General features: G+C 46.6%; 1 long non-coding RNA gene across 1 annotated transcript; it reads right to left on the bottom strand.

Annotated features, from left to right (window-relative positions):
- Nucleotides 1–4,808: 4,808 nt before the first annotated feature.
- LOC122899547 lies at nucleotides 4,809–9,157 on the bottom strand. Its single transcript, XR_006383128.1, has 2 exons — nucleotides 9,064–9,157; nucleotides 4,809–5,769 (listed from the first exon to the last, which is right to left on the bottom strand). It is a non-coding gene; the product is annotated as an uncharacterized LOC122899547 (long non-coding RNA).
- Between the last annotated feature and the right edge of the window lie 3,158 nt (nucleotides 9,158–12,315).

Here is a 12,315-nt window from a genome sequence, read left to right as displayed (position 1 = left end):
AGGGCATGGCATATGGACTACACTACATACATTTGCTGAATGAACAGGGGCTGTAACTAAAGCTAAGGTGTTAGGGGAGCTCACAGGAGGGCTTCTGATGACAATTCGACCCAGAAATCGAAGAAGGCTTCATGCAGGGGACCCTGCCAATCTGCGTCATAAAAAATGAGTAGTAGTAGGCTGGCAAAGATTGGGGGAGGCATAGGGGAGAGGCATTCCAGGCCAAGGGAAAATGTCCAATAAATGCCTGGCAGTGGGTGGAAAATGCTTAGCAAAATAGTCAAGCCATTGTCAAGAGCGTTGAGCTGAGCTACCCGTGGAAAGTGACCACACATGATGCTCCTGGAAGGGCCAGCTACACTCGAGTGCTCCAGGCGCCGCCACCATCACAGTGGACTCCTCATGGTCCCCACAGCCCGCGGAGCTGGCCTCCTCTCTGGCAGACAGGCCCTGGCACCCACTCACTGCTCAGGGAGTAGCTGCCCAATAGATGACATATTTTTCCATGGCACCAGCCAGTTGCTCAGAATCTCATATTACCTTGTGGTCCTAACACTGGTTTTCACCAGTAGCCATTTGGCAGGAGCATTTTTCAGTAACTAGATGAAATTATTCTTTTGCAGAACTTGGGAATCAAAACAATCACAAAGGGAAAATTAGACAGAGGGGACAGTTGAGAAGGACTTCCCTTGGGTTGTTCTGCATTTTCCTCCTCCTTCCTCTCACAGAATTCAAAGTGTTTAGGGTTCTTTAGAACTAGGTTCTAGATGGACTCAAGAAATGACAATGACAGGGGTGCCTGGGTGGGTCAGTAGTTGGGCATCAGGTTTCAGTTCAGATCCTGATCTCATCAATCACAGATCAGCCCCACATCGGGCTTCACCCTCAGCGGGGAGTCTGCTTGAGATTCTCTCCCTGTGCCCCTCCCCCAGCTTGTGCTCTCTCTCCCTAATAACTAAATGAATCTTTTTTTTTTTTTTTTAATGACAGTGACAGACATTAGCAGTAGCTGGATCATGCAGACTGCAAAGAGAAAGCACAGGAATCATCTCAGGAGGTGGCAACAGAGACAGGGAATTACTGTTCTCTCAAATCCCCACAGAGCTCTTGAAGTGCTGGACTTGGCTTGCTCTTTGATATCCAGGCAGTGTGACCTCAAGACAAGGGCATGGGGCTGGAGCCAGATGAAACGGAGATGGACTCCAGCCTCTCCTCTTACTGGATTTGTCTGGGGGCAAGGAGCCTCATCTGTAAATTCACTTCCATGGGAAGGAGCTCAGACCACAGGGTTGCCAGGACATGGTGCTGGGGTGCTGTGAATTGTACCAGTTCTGCTGTCAGGGTGTGGAGGTTGTGGGGTTGAGTTGTGGCTCTGTCACTTACCTCTCTAAACATCTTATGCTTTAGAGGTTTGACCCCGTACCTAAATCCTCTCCCTTGCATTTTTTTTTTTTTTTTTTTTACTGAAAGTACAAAGCTAGGGATTAGCCATAGAAGGAACTACTCTACAGCTGCTTTAAAAAAATTTTTTTTAAATGAAGCAAATCTCTGTATGTTGATAGCAACAGACACCAAGACCTACTGGTCAAGAAAAATATATAACCTAAACCTGCATTTCGTGTAATAAAAAAGGGACATATGCGTGTGTGCACCCACATGTGTATATGATTACATCTGTGTAACTGGTATCTTCTGGAAAGATTTGTAACTGTTAATGGGAAGAGGCTTTACATTTTCCTTTTATTCCCTTCTATACTTTTTGGACTTTTCTATCCACGTGCAAATATATCTTCTTCTTTGAAAAATGTCAATGGGAGTTCCCTACAAAATGAGATTATGGGCCATTTTTGTTTTTATACTTTTTCTCTACCAAATGAAGCTAAGGAATGTTATTCTAAATTGTAAGATGAGGCTCAGGTCATGATCCCAGGGTCTTGGGATGAGGTTCCCAGTCCCGCTCCCTGCATAGCAGGGAATCTGCCTCTCCTTCTCCCACTATCCCTCCCCCTGCTTGAGCTCTCTCTCTCTCTCTCAAATAAAATCTCAAAAAATTGTAAGATAAAGATGGGAAAAAGTAAAAGAAGAAACATCTTGCATGCAGGAGATTCTCAAGAAATGCTTGTTCAATTCCTACTTCCAGACATGATAGAAAAAGCCCAAGATGAGAGGGACAGAAATCCCAGGCTTACATCCCATCTTCACCATTTTCTTGGCCATCTAGTGTAACTGGCGAATCTCCTTTCCTTATCTGTAAAGCAGGTGTATTTATATAAATAGGTGAAGTCAGATGACAATAAGGATTAAATGAATCACAAATCCATCTATCCTAGCACACAGTAAACCATCTCAATAGAATGACAAGAGTTGGAGGAATCATTTTAATCCTTGTAGCAAAGAACTTAAGATTTGCCAGAGTAGGTGACATTACCCAAACATATGCAGGGAATATGAAACCCACCTTTCTTAAGTAGCCTCCATGCCCAAAGTGTGGCTTGAACTCATGACCCTGAGATTCAGTCACATGCTCTACCAACTGAACCAGATGGACACTCCCAATATGAAACCCAACTTATACCATAGAGCTTTCTCAATTCAACATGAAGCTTAAGAGACCAGGGATCCCAAGGTAACTGTGGTGTATTCGTGACCAACTCTCCTGTTTAGTCAGTTCTCAGCTAAAGGCCAGTTTGCCCCTGAGGAACACTGGGCAATGTCTGGAGAAATTTTTGGTTGTCTCTTCAGTGCGGTGCTATGGGCAGGTGGTGAGGAGAGATTACAGATGTTGCTGAACATTGTGTAATGCCCAAGACAAGCCTCCACGGAAGAGAATTCTCTGGCTCCAAATTGCCCATGTTGAGAAAACCTGTGCTACATTAACTTAGGACACTTCCACCGGCAAGCCATACAATCCTGAAGGTGGTAACTTCTGGGTCCACCGGGAAAGTCGGCTCCTTTACTTAACAGTATATTCCAGATCACCGAAGCAGCTGAGAAACAGGCACAGGCCAGGAAATTAACACCAGGAGTTCCTGATCTTTGCAGACTAAAGGAAATACTTTCATAATGCTCTGAACAAATGGAAGTATTGAAGATACTCCAACCCTACCGTGCTTCCTAACTCCTTTGCCAGTGTTAAATTTTACTCTTAGAATTAGGGCTAGAAATTCACCTATGCGGCACCTAGATGGCTCAGTCAGACTGACTGTTGATCTCAGGGTTGTCAGTCTGAGACCCATGCTGGGTCTGTAGAGAGGACTTGATAAAAAATAAAATCTTTAAATTAAAATGGTTTTAGGGCTACCTGGGTAGCTCAGATGGTTAAGCATCTGCCTTTAGCTCAGGTCACGATCCCAGGGTCCTGGAATAGAGCCATGCATCCAGCTCCCTGCTCAGGGGGAAGCCTGTTCCTCCCTCTCCCTGCCTGCTGCTATCAAATAAATAAATAAAATCTTTAAAAAATAAAATGGTTTTAAAAAGAAAGAAAAGCTTAACCTAGTCAATAAAAGGCACAGTTCACCCTTCTGTATGTTTGCTCTTCCCCAAGCATTTCCACACTTTGTCTCAAGGTGGGATTCTGTCATCTCCCACGAAAGTCTAATTAAAATCTCACTTCCCGGGGTGCCTGGGTGGCTCAGTGGGTCAAAGCCTCTGCCTTCCACTAAGGTCAGGGTCTCAGGGTCCTGGAATCGAGCTCCATGCATCAGGCTCTCTGCTGAGCAGGGAGCCTGCTTCCCCTCTCTCTCTGCCTACTTGTGATCTCTATCAAATAAATAAATAAAATCTTAAAAAAAAAAAACTCACTTCCCTAACTTGGCTATTTCCTCTCTGCTTTTAGAGAGTGTGTGTGTGTGTGTGTGTGTGTGTTTGTGTGTGTGCGCGTGCGTACGTGCGTGCGTGCATGTTTAAATAGGAAATGTGTTTTTGGAGCACCTGGGTAGCTCAGTCAAATGTCTGACTTTGGCTCAGGTCAGGATCTCAGGGTCCTGGGATTGAGCCCCAGTTCAGGCTCTGTGCTCAGCAGGGGGAAGGTCTGCTTGTTCTGCTCCTTCTCCCACTGCCTTTACCCCTGCACATGCTTTCTCTCAAATAAACAAAATCTTAAAAATAAATAAATAAAAGGAAGACTAGTTTTACTAATGATCCTACCCATAGAGCTCAACATCTTCCTCTCTCTTCAAAAACTATACATTTCTTCTTCATACTGGGTTTTGTATTTGTGTCCTAGCATCTAGACCAGTCCGGAAGGCACAGGAAGTATGAACACACCGGCAGAATAAACAGGAGTTCCAGCTTGGAGCTAACCAATCCCTCTCCCAAAGATTAGTTCCTGAACTGGCAGCAAGGTGATTACAGGAACAGATGTAGAAATCCCAACAGCCAGGCCACAGAGGCAGGTCACACTGAGGAAAAGCAGCTGCTGTTTACTCTCTGCCTAACACAACCACAGCTACTGATTGCTTTCTCAGCCGTCAACCAAAGCACATGTCTCCACACACAGAAAGCAGGGTGACCTGTTTCAGGAGGAGCAGCAAAGAATGGTCAGATAGCTTTAGTTCTCTTGTGGAGGTGACAAGCTGTGGAACACGGGCCATGGAAATGGGGAGAGCAAATCAAACAGATCTAAGAGTTACTCACTTCGGAGGACCCTGTTTTATCCCCCTCTCAGTTGGAATTTAAATTCTGACTGCACACAAAGGGCTGACCTGCTCCTGTCTTATCTCTAGCTCACATCTACTCCTGATAATGATCTCAACTTTCTCAAATGCTGAGTCAAAGCTAAACTGGTAAATCACCACAGGACATTGTGATTAAGCACTAAACTTTTAATAGTTCAAGGACATCTAAGATGAGTTACTGGTGGGGTTACAGAAGCTTCCATTCATGCCGCCACAGCAAGAATCAAGAATTCTGAAAGTTGAAGCAATTACCTCTTTGGATACATAACAATATATTAAAGCATGTCAGAAAGTGCAAAAAAGGAGGCATTCAGCAGAGCAAGAACAAGCAACAGGCTGATTGTCCTAAAAGGAGGGTCCTAACAGAAGCTCTTTCTAGAGCTCAGTCCCAGGAATTAGAGCTGCCTCCGCCAGAGAGAGGTCCAAACATGGGTTCTGATGGGTTCTTATTACAACTAGTCAAAGGCAAGCCAAAAGAAAAAACAAAAAAAAAAAACAAAAAAACCCCCGAGGTTCACATTTCTCCATGACTGTTGTTGGCTCCTGCAACAAAGAGAACGTTTGGTTACTTCTCACGTGTAGGCTGAGCAAGAACCCTGTGGCAGGATTTAGCCAGTGATTCTAACCCCAGGCTGACATCTCTGGGCCCGAGCTCTGAGCTCCTCGGGCAGGACAGCCTGGAACTGCTCCTGTACCAGCATCTCCACAATCTGCTCCTTTGTGTGAATATCGGGTCTCAGCCACTGTCCGGCAAGCTCCTGCAGATGTCTGAGGACATCCCTGGGCCCAGCTCCATCTTCATAGCGGAATTTCCGGAACCTCTGCCTGGAGGCTGCCGCGTTGGGAGGATTCCTTCGTGGCATGGTCTCAAGGTCTTCGAGAGAGTCTTCATCAAGGCTCTCTTGTGGAAGCCCAGAAGGCTCTCGTGGAGCCTGGACCTGGGGAGCCGGTATTAGGACAACTTCTGGCACCTCAGCCATCATCTCATTTGATGATGACCTCATTTTATCATCCTGGACTTCTCTATTTCTTTGTGCCTCTAGGTACCCTTCAGTCTCCATTCTGGAACTCTGGAAAAGGAGATCGAAGACTCCTAAATGCAGAGAAAAGACAGGCTCAGCAAAAACAGACCAGAGACTGTTAAAACCACCTTGATCTTGTGGATCTGTTCCAGACCCAAGTTCCATCAGCTTTCCAATCTTAACAGGATTTCTTAATAAAGCTATTAGAAATTCTGTTTTTGTTTCCTCTGGATCAATTGACACAATTGAGAAAAATGTGGCAGTAGTTTAAGAATGTAGATTCTCAAAGCAGAGAGGATGAAGAATGCCGGCCTCACTAACCAGAGAATCTTTTTTAAGAAATATTTTATTCATTTTCCCTGCATTACAAAGTATTTTACATTATGTTAAAAAAAAAAACTATGCATTCACATGATTTATAGGAGGGAGAATCTTTAAAAACACAAGTGTTTGCTTCCACCAATGTCTTTTATGGAGTTGTGCATGTCCAAAAGTTATAAGGAACTACTGAAAACATAAAAGATAAAGGTCTCTTCACTGACATCTACTCTGCTGTCTTTTCTGACCCCCTCCCCAATCTCTTTTATGATGAAAGAATAACGAGTGTTAAAAAGTACTTTAGGGGGCACCTGGGTGGCTCAGCCAGTTAAGCATCTGCCTTGGGCTTAGGTCATGATCTCAGGGTCTTGGGATCAAGCCCCAGGTCAGGCTCCCTGTTCGGTGGGGCGCCTGCTTCTCCCTCCCCCGCCCCCATGCTCCTGCTCACTTGCTCACTCTCTCTCTCAAATAAATGAAATCTTTAAAAATAAATAAAATAAAAAGTACTTTAAAGACACTTGGGTGGCTCATTGGGTTAAAGCCTCTGCCTTCAGCTCAGGTCATGATCTCAGAGTCCTGGGATCAAGCCATGCGTAGGGCTCTCTGCTCAGAAGGGAGCCTGCTTCCCTTCCCCTCTCTCTCTCTGGGTCTCTCTGCCTACTTGTGATCTCTGTCTGTCAAATAAATAAATAAAATCTTAAAAAAATTTAAAAAGTACTTTGGGAGCTACCATCAGGGTTAAACCTAAATCCCCTCTTCACAAAAAGGAAAGGAATAGAAAAGCCTCTATGCTAAGATCAAGATCCTAAGTTCCTCTAATCAGCTCATCAGGGCTGCCCTGGTGGTTCAGTTGGTTGAAGCCTGACTCTGGGATTTCAGCAGGAGGTCAGGATCTCCATGTTCAGCAGGGATTCTGCTGGAGCTTCTCCCTCTCTTTCTCTCTCAGCTCCTCCCTGTGCTCAAGGTATGGGCTCTTGTGTGCACACATGCATGCTCTTTCTCTCCCTCTCTCAAATAAAATCTCTTAAGTTCCTCTCATCAGTATATGGAAAACTGAACTAGTCAGAATTCTAGTAGCATACATGTCCAACTCCGGATGATTGCCAACGCTAAGATTAGCAAACCAGCTGGAGTGGGGCAGAGGAGGAGGGGGCACACTACATACGTGTAAAATGCTAGGGAAAAAAGGCTTTGTTTCGTTTGGGTTAGGGCCCCAATCCAAGAGAAAGGTTACATATAGGAAAACCACAATCTATGTTATTAAAAAAGAGGGAGACAGAGAGAGACTTCAAGTGACAGTACAGAAATGACTAAATTAATTTCCACATCCGGGTATGTCTAATCAAAGAGTACGACTCCTATGATGTGGTCAGTTTTCAAAGGTCATCTCTTTTTTTTCATTAACAAACGCCCTCCCCCAAGATCTAATTCCTCCCTAGTCCATGAAGCAGGAGTGTTGACATCTAAAATTTCTTCGGACTCAGACACTGTCTCAAATCTGTTTTCTGTGTAACAACTGACAGAGGCCAACAATCACCAACACTGACCACCTATCTTGCATTAACTAGTTCTCAGATCCTAGTCACCTCTTCTTCCTATGTTTCATAACCCATTTTCTAGAAAACCTGAACTGATTCCAGTCCCTGCCATTTAGATATTCCTAGAACACACTTATTCTTTTCATACTACTGGGTTTTTGCTCTATCAACAACATGTTCTCTTCCCCAAAAGTAAGGTGTCACTAATCTAGCATGATGAAGCCCAAAGCAAAATATCCCCATAACTCAGGGGTGCCTTGGAAAAATAGGAAATATTTAGTCAAGGAAAGGTTGGATGAAATGTGAGACAGCAAAATCCTGGGAACAACCTAAGTGACCATCAACAGGGAAATAATTTGGCCATTTAACGGAATAAGGGCAATCTTATGAAGCAGGAACTCGGCCTGTGAGTGCTGATACAGACAGGCGCCCGTAACACACCACCACCTTACCGTATGATCCCACCTGGGGAAATTAAAATACATACACAAGCACAGATGACCCGATCTATCACAAACACTATCTTCAAGAAACATTTTCCATTCCGTATCTTTCTATATTGCTTTCTTTTTAACTGCAACTATGTATTACTTTCCTAATTCAAAAGGAAGCAAACATTCTCCGCCTGCCCAAAACCCTTCTGAAGGAAAAACCCGTTAACACACTTAGGAAAACACCCTTTTATTAATACTTCTAGCTTCCAGCCCCAGAGGTCTTTACAACCACGACTTCTAAGAATAGTCTCAGTTGTCAGGAGGCCTGTTCTCAAGCCTGGATTTGAAAAATGGACAAACTCCACGATTTACTTATAAAGCTTATAAATCCTATCAGCTTTTGAAGATCAATGACCAGACACAATGCTCACCCTCATCCGTTAATAATGCCGACTTACTGAGCACTTAACTTTCTGGCTGACACTGTGCTAGGCAATTTATATTCCGCTACGTGACCCTCCCAGCCACTCTAGTTAAACTCCGGATACGACTCTCTACTGCCCCAGCTGTCTCCATTAACAGCAGCAGCTGATGCTATTTGAGTTTTACCCGCCAGACACTCCGCGGACGCTTTCCCCTCATCCAATCCTCCCCATAACCCAGAAGGACAGTTACTGTCACTTCCATTCACACGTAACCAAACTAAGGCCTGACGAAAGGGGATCTGCCCAAGGTCACAAGACCAGGAAGTGGGACCACCCCGCTGCGTAGAAATTTCCCGGCGTCTAGGCGGGGAGCTGAGCCGGGCTCCTCCCACCATATGGGCGCGGCTCGGAGGGTCTAGGTCCGACCGGAAAAAGACTTCTGGGGGTTCAGACCAGGACCTCCTCCTCCCGAGCTGAAGCGAGCTCCAATGCCACTCTAGCCCGAGCGACCTGCAGAGTCCCCGAGCAGGGCTTCTCGGCTCCGAGGCCGACCGCCACCGCCGCCGCGGCCCCCCACTCCCAACAGACCGTGCGCCCGGAAAAGAGAGGCGGTCGGGAGGGATGGAGGGAAGGAGGGAGGGGGCGTTCACCTGCGCAGGTGCCACCTCGGAGGGTGGGGGTCACGGGGGCGGGGGCTCCTCGAGAGCCGACTCGAAGCTCGAAACCGACTCCGAAAAAAGGAAACCACCTTCCCAGCGCAATGCTTTGTAGCCAGACGCCGGAACCGGAAGTGGCGCCCCACCCGGAAGTTGGAAGTGAAGGGGAGGGAAACAGGGTAGAGGGGCGCGGCCTCTCTAGGCCTCGGCGGTACTCTGCTGCTCCGTGGTTTTAACCCGTGTGGGCTTTGAGGCTTCCTCAGTCTCAGTTCTTCCTACCGTGCGGAGCTTTTGGTAACTCCTAGGTAGCTTCTCCGCTTGGGCGAAGTTCTTTTTTTTTTTAAGTCGCAGTTTGCAGCCGCGAGGTGGAAAGAGGTCGAAGCGGGAAATTGGGACACTCCAGTGGGCCGTCCGCAGCTGACTCAGCGCTCCACCCTGAGGTTACACCCTTGAGCCTTTGCACCACCCAGAGGGAAGAAAACAGAATAGAGGGCTGGGTGGCTGCTGTTTGGAAGCGGTGGTCCTGTGTGGCACCCCGTGGAGTCACTTCATGGGAGGCAGTGGGCACAGACAGAAGTCTGTACGCAGACAGAATTGGGCATGTGTCTGCCAGTCTGTCTGTCCTGTGTATGGAAGGCTCGGGCTTAGCCCTGTGTGCCTCTTCCCCAAGACTTACTTTCCAGTTGCTGATGGTTAAGAACTGAAGATTTGAAGTCACATTTCTCTGGTTCGCGTCTGGGTTTAGCCTGGATTTGAGTCGGAAGCACACATGTTGAGATAGCACAGCTTGTGAGAGGAAGTGCAAAGATGCTAACAGAGACAGCCCTTCCATGTCCTTGCTCTTAACCTTGAAGGGGAAGGGACTGGGCTGTTAGGTAGGCCACCGAGCACCAGTCCCTATCTCTCCACCCATTTGCCCTACTCAAATGGGACACGCTAAGGAATTAGAGGGGCACTTCCCAAACCCCTGCTGGGTTATCTCGACCCTTACCCCCAAACCCTCCCTACCTTCCAGGTAACCTCCCACACCCCCAACTCCACCCCATCTCACCCCCAGCCAGTGTCCCTGGGGAAGAGGATGTGCCTTTTGTCTACACTGCCACTTCAGGTCAGTAAACCTCTAGATTGCCAGATACTCCAGCTGATGGTTGGATAACCAGAGCTCCTTCCTGTGCCCTTAGTCCTACCTCCACTAGTGACTGTGGCCCTTGCCCCACTCACTCCTACAGAGCAGTTTCCACCTTTCACCTCCTCTCAGCCATGGTTTTCCCATCTGTAAAGTGAGAGGGTTGGACTATATTCCAATTCTTAGATTCCTTAGGACTGCTTCAAAAGACTGCTGGACCACTCCAGTTGGGAGTACGAGACAGGGGAGCGCTTTAGGTCCCAGAGCAGCTCCAATTTTAAAAGTTTATGAGTGTATATGAAAAGTATGTATGTTGTGGCTCTATGTAAGGTTATTAGCATTCAGGATAAAAATGGAAGCTTTGTGGGGCGCCTGGGTGGCTCAGTGGGTTAAAACTCTGCCTTCGGCTCAGGTCATGGTCTCAGGGTCCTGGGATCGAGCCTCACATCGGGCTCTCTGCTCAGCAGGGAGCCTGCTTTCCCCTCTCTCTCTACCTGCCTCTCTGCCTACTTGTGGTCTCTGTCTGTCAAATAAATAAATAAAATCTTTAAAAAAAAAAAATGGAAGCTTTGTGCTTTGCCCCTACATGCCTCATCTTTTCCCACCGTTATTCACTCACTCTGCTCCAGGCACACTGGCCTTCTAGTTATTTTGCAAACCCAAGAAGCTCATCTTCACCTCTTTGGTGATCTCTGCTCGTGGTACCCTTTCCTGACACCTGCTCATCCAGGTTCCAGTTCAAAGGGAGCCTCTCTCGAGCAGCCTTTGCTGTCCCCCCACCCTTCGAAAGGCATCCACGCAGTCCCTTCGTAGCCTGTTGCTCTGGATTGCTATTATCTGTTTATTTTCTATCTCACCCCCTCGAAGAATTGACCACAGGGCCAAAACCTGTGACTATCCCATCATCATGTCTCTGACGCCTAAAACTGAGCACAGGCTGGATAAATGTTTATCGAGGGCACCTGGACGGATCAATTGGTTAAGCAATGGCCTTCAGCTCAGGTTCCTCGGATCGAGTCCCACATCGGGCTCCCCCTGCTCTGTGGGGGCCTGCTTCTCCCTCTGCCTGCTGCTCCCCCTGCTTGTGCTCTCTGTCTCTCCCTGACAAATAAATAAAAAAAATCTTTAAACAAAAAAACAAAACCCCACATGAGTAGTATATTTCCGAGTGCTGCAAGACATTATTTAAAAAGTGTTGAGGGGCACCTGGGTGGCTCAGTGGGTTAAAGCCTCTGCCTTCATTCAGCTCAGGTCATGATCCCAGGGTCCTGGAGTCGAGTCCTGGGTGGGAGCCTGCTTCCCCTCTCCCTCTGCCTGCCTCTCTGCCTACTTATGATCTCTCTCTGTCAAATAAATAAATAAAGTCTTTTTTAAAAAAAATAAAGTGTTGACATTGTGCTTTTTAGAAATGGAGATTTTCTTCATGATTTAGAAAACTAAAATAAGTTGTTGGCATTGATGCTCTAATCATTACTTAAAAAATCAAATTATTGGGGTGCCTCGGTGGCTCAGTGGGTTAAACGTCTGCCTTCGGCTCAGGTCATGGTCCTGGTGTCCTGGGATCGAGCCCTTTGTTCACAGTGAGGAGTCTGCTTCTCCCTGTCCTCTGTGCCTTCCCATGCTTGTGCTCTCTTTGTCTCTCTCCCAAAGAAATCTTTTTATAAAAAATTAAATTATTGACTATACGGTTTTTAAATGATTTGAATTGTCAAGACTTGGAGATTAAAAAGAGAACACTGAATTTTTTTAAAAGATTTTATTTATTTATTTATTTATTTATTTATTTATTTGACAGACAGAGATCACAAGTAGACAGAGAGGCAGACAAAGAGAGAGGAGGAAGCAGGCTCCCCGCTGAGCAGAGAGCCCCGCTGGAGGCTCAATCCCAGGACCCTGGGATCATGACCTGAGCCAAAGGCAGAGGCTTTAACCCACTGAGCCACCCAGGCCCCCCAAGAACACTGAATTATTGATCAAGTTGTTGACACTTTAAGGCAAGATTTCCTAACTCCCTGTTGCCCATCCATGAGGAGGGTGTCAGCAGTTAGCCTCCCTCTGAGGCTAGGTGGGAGGCCCTCAGGAGCTCCACAGGGTGGAATTTTACAGGTCTGACTGCCCTT

The sequence above is a fragment of the Neovison vison genome, chromosome 2, assembly GCF_020171115.1.
Source record: "Neovison vison isolate M4711 chromosome 2, ASM_NN_V1, whole genome shotgun sequence".
Taxonomy (NCBI): Eukaryota; Metazoa; Chordata; class Mammalia; order Carnivora; family Mustelidae; genus Neogale; species Neogale vison.
This window is presented reverse-complemented; position numbering and strand designations above follow the sequence as displayed.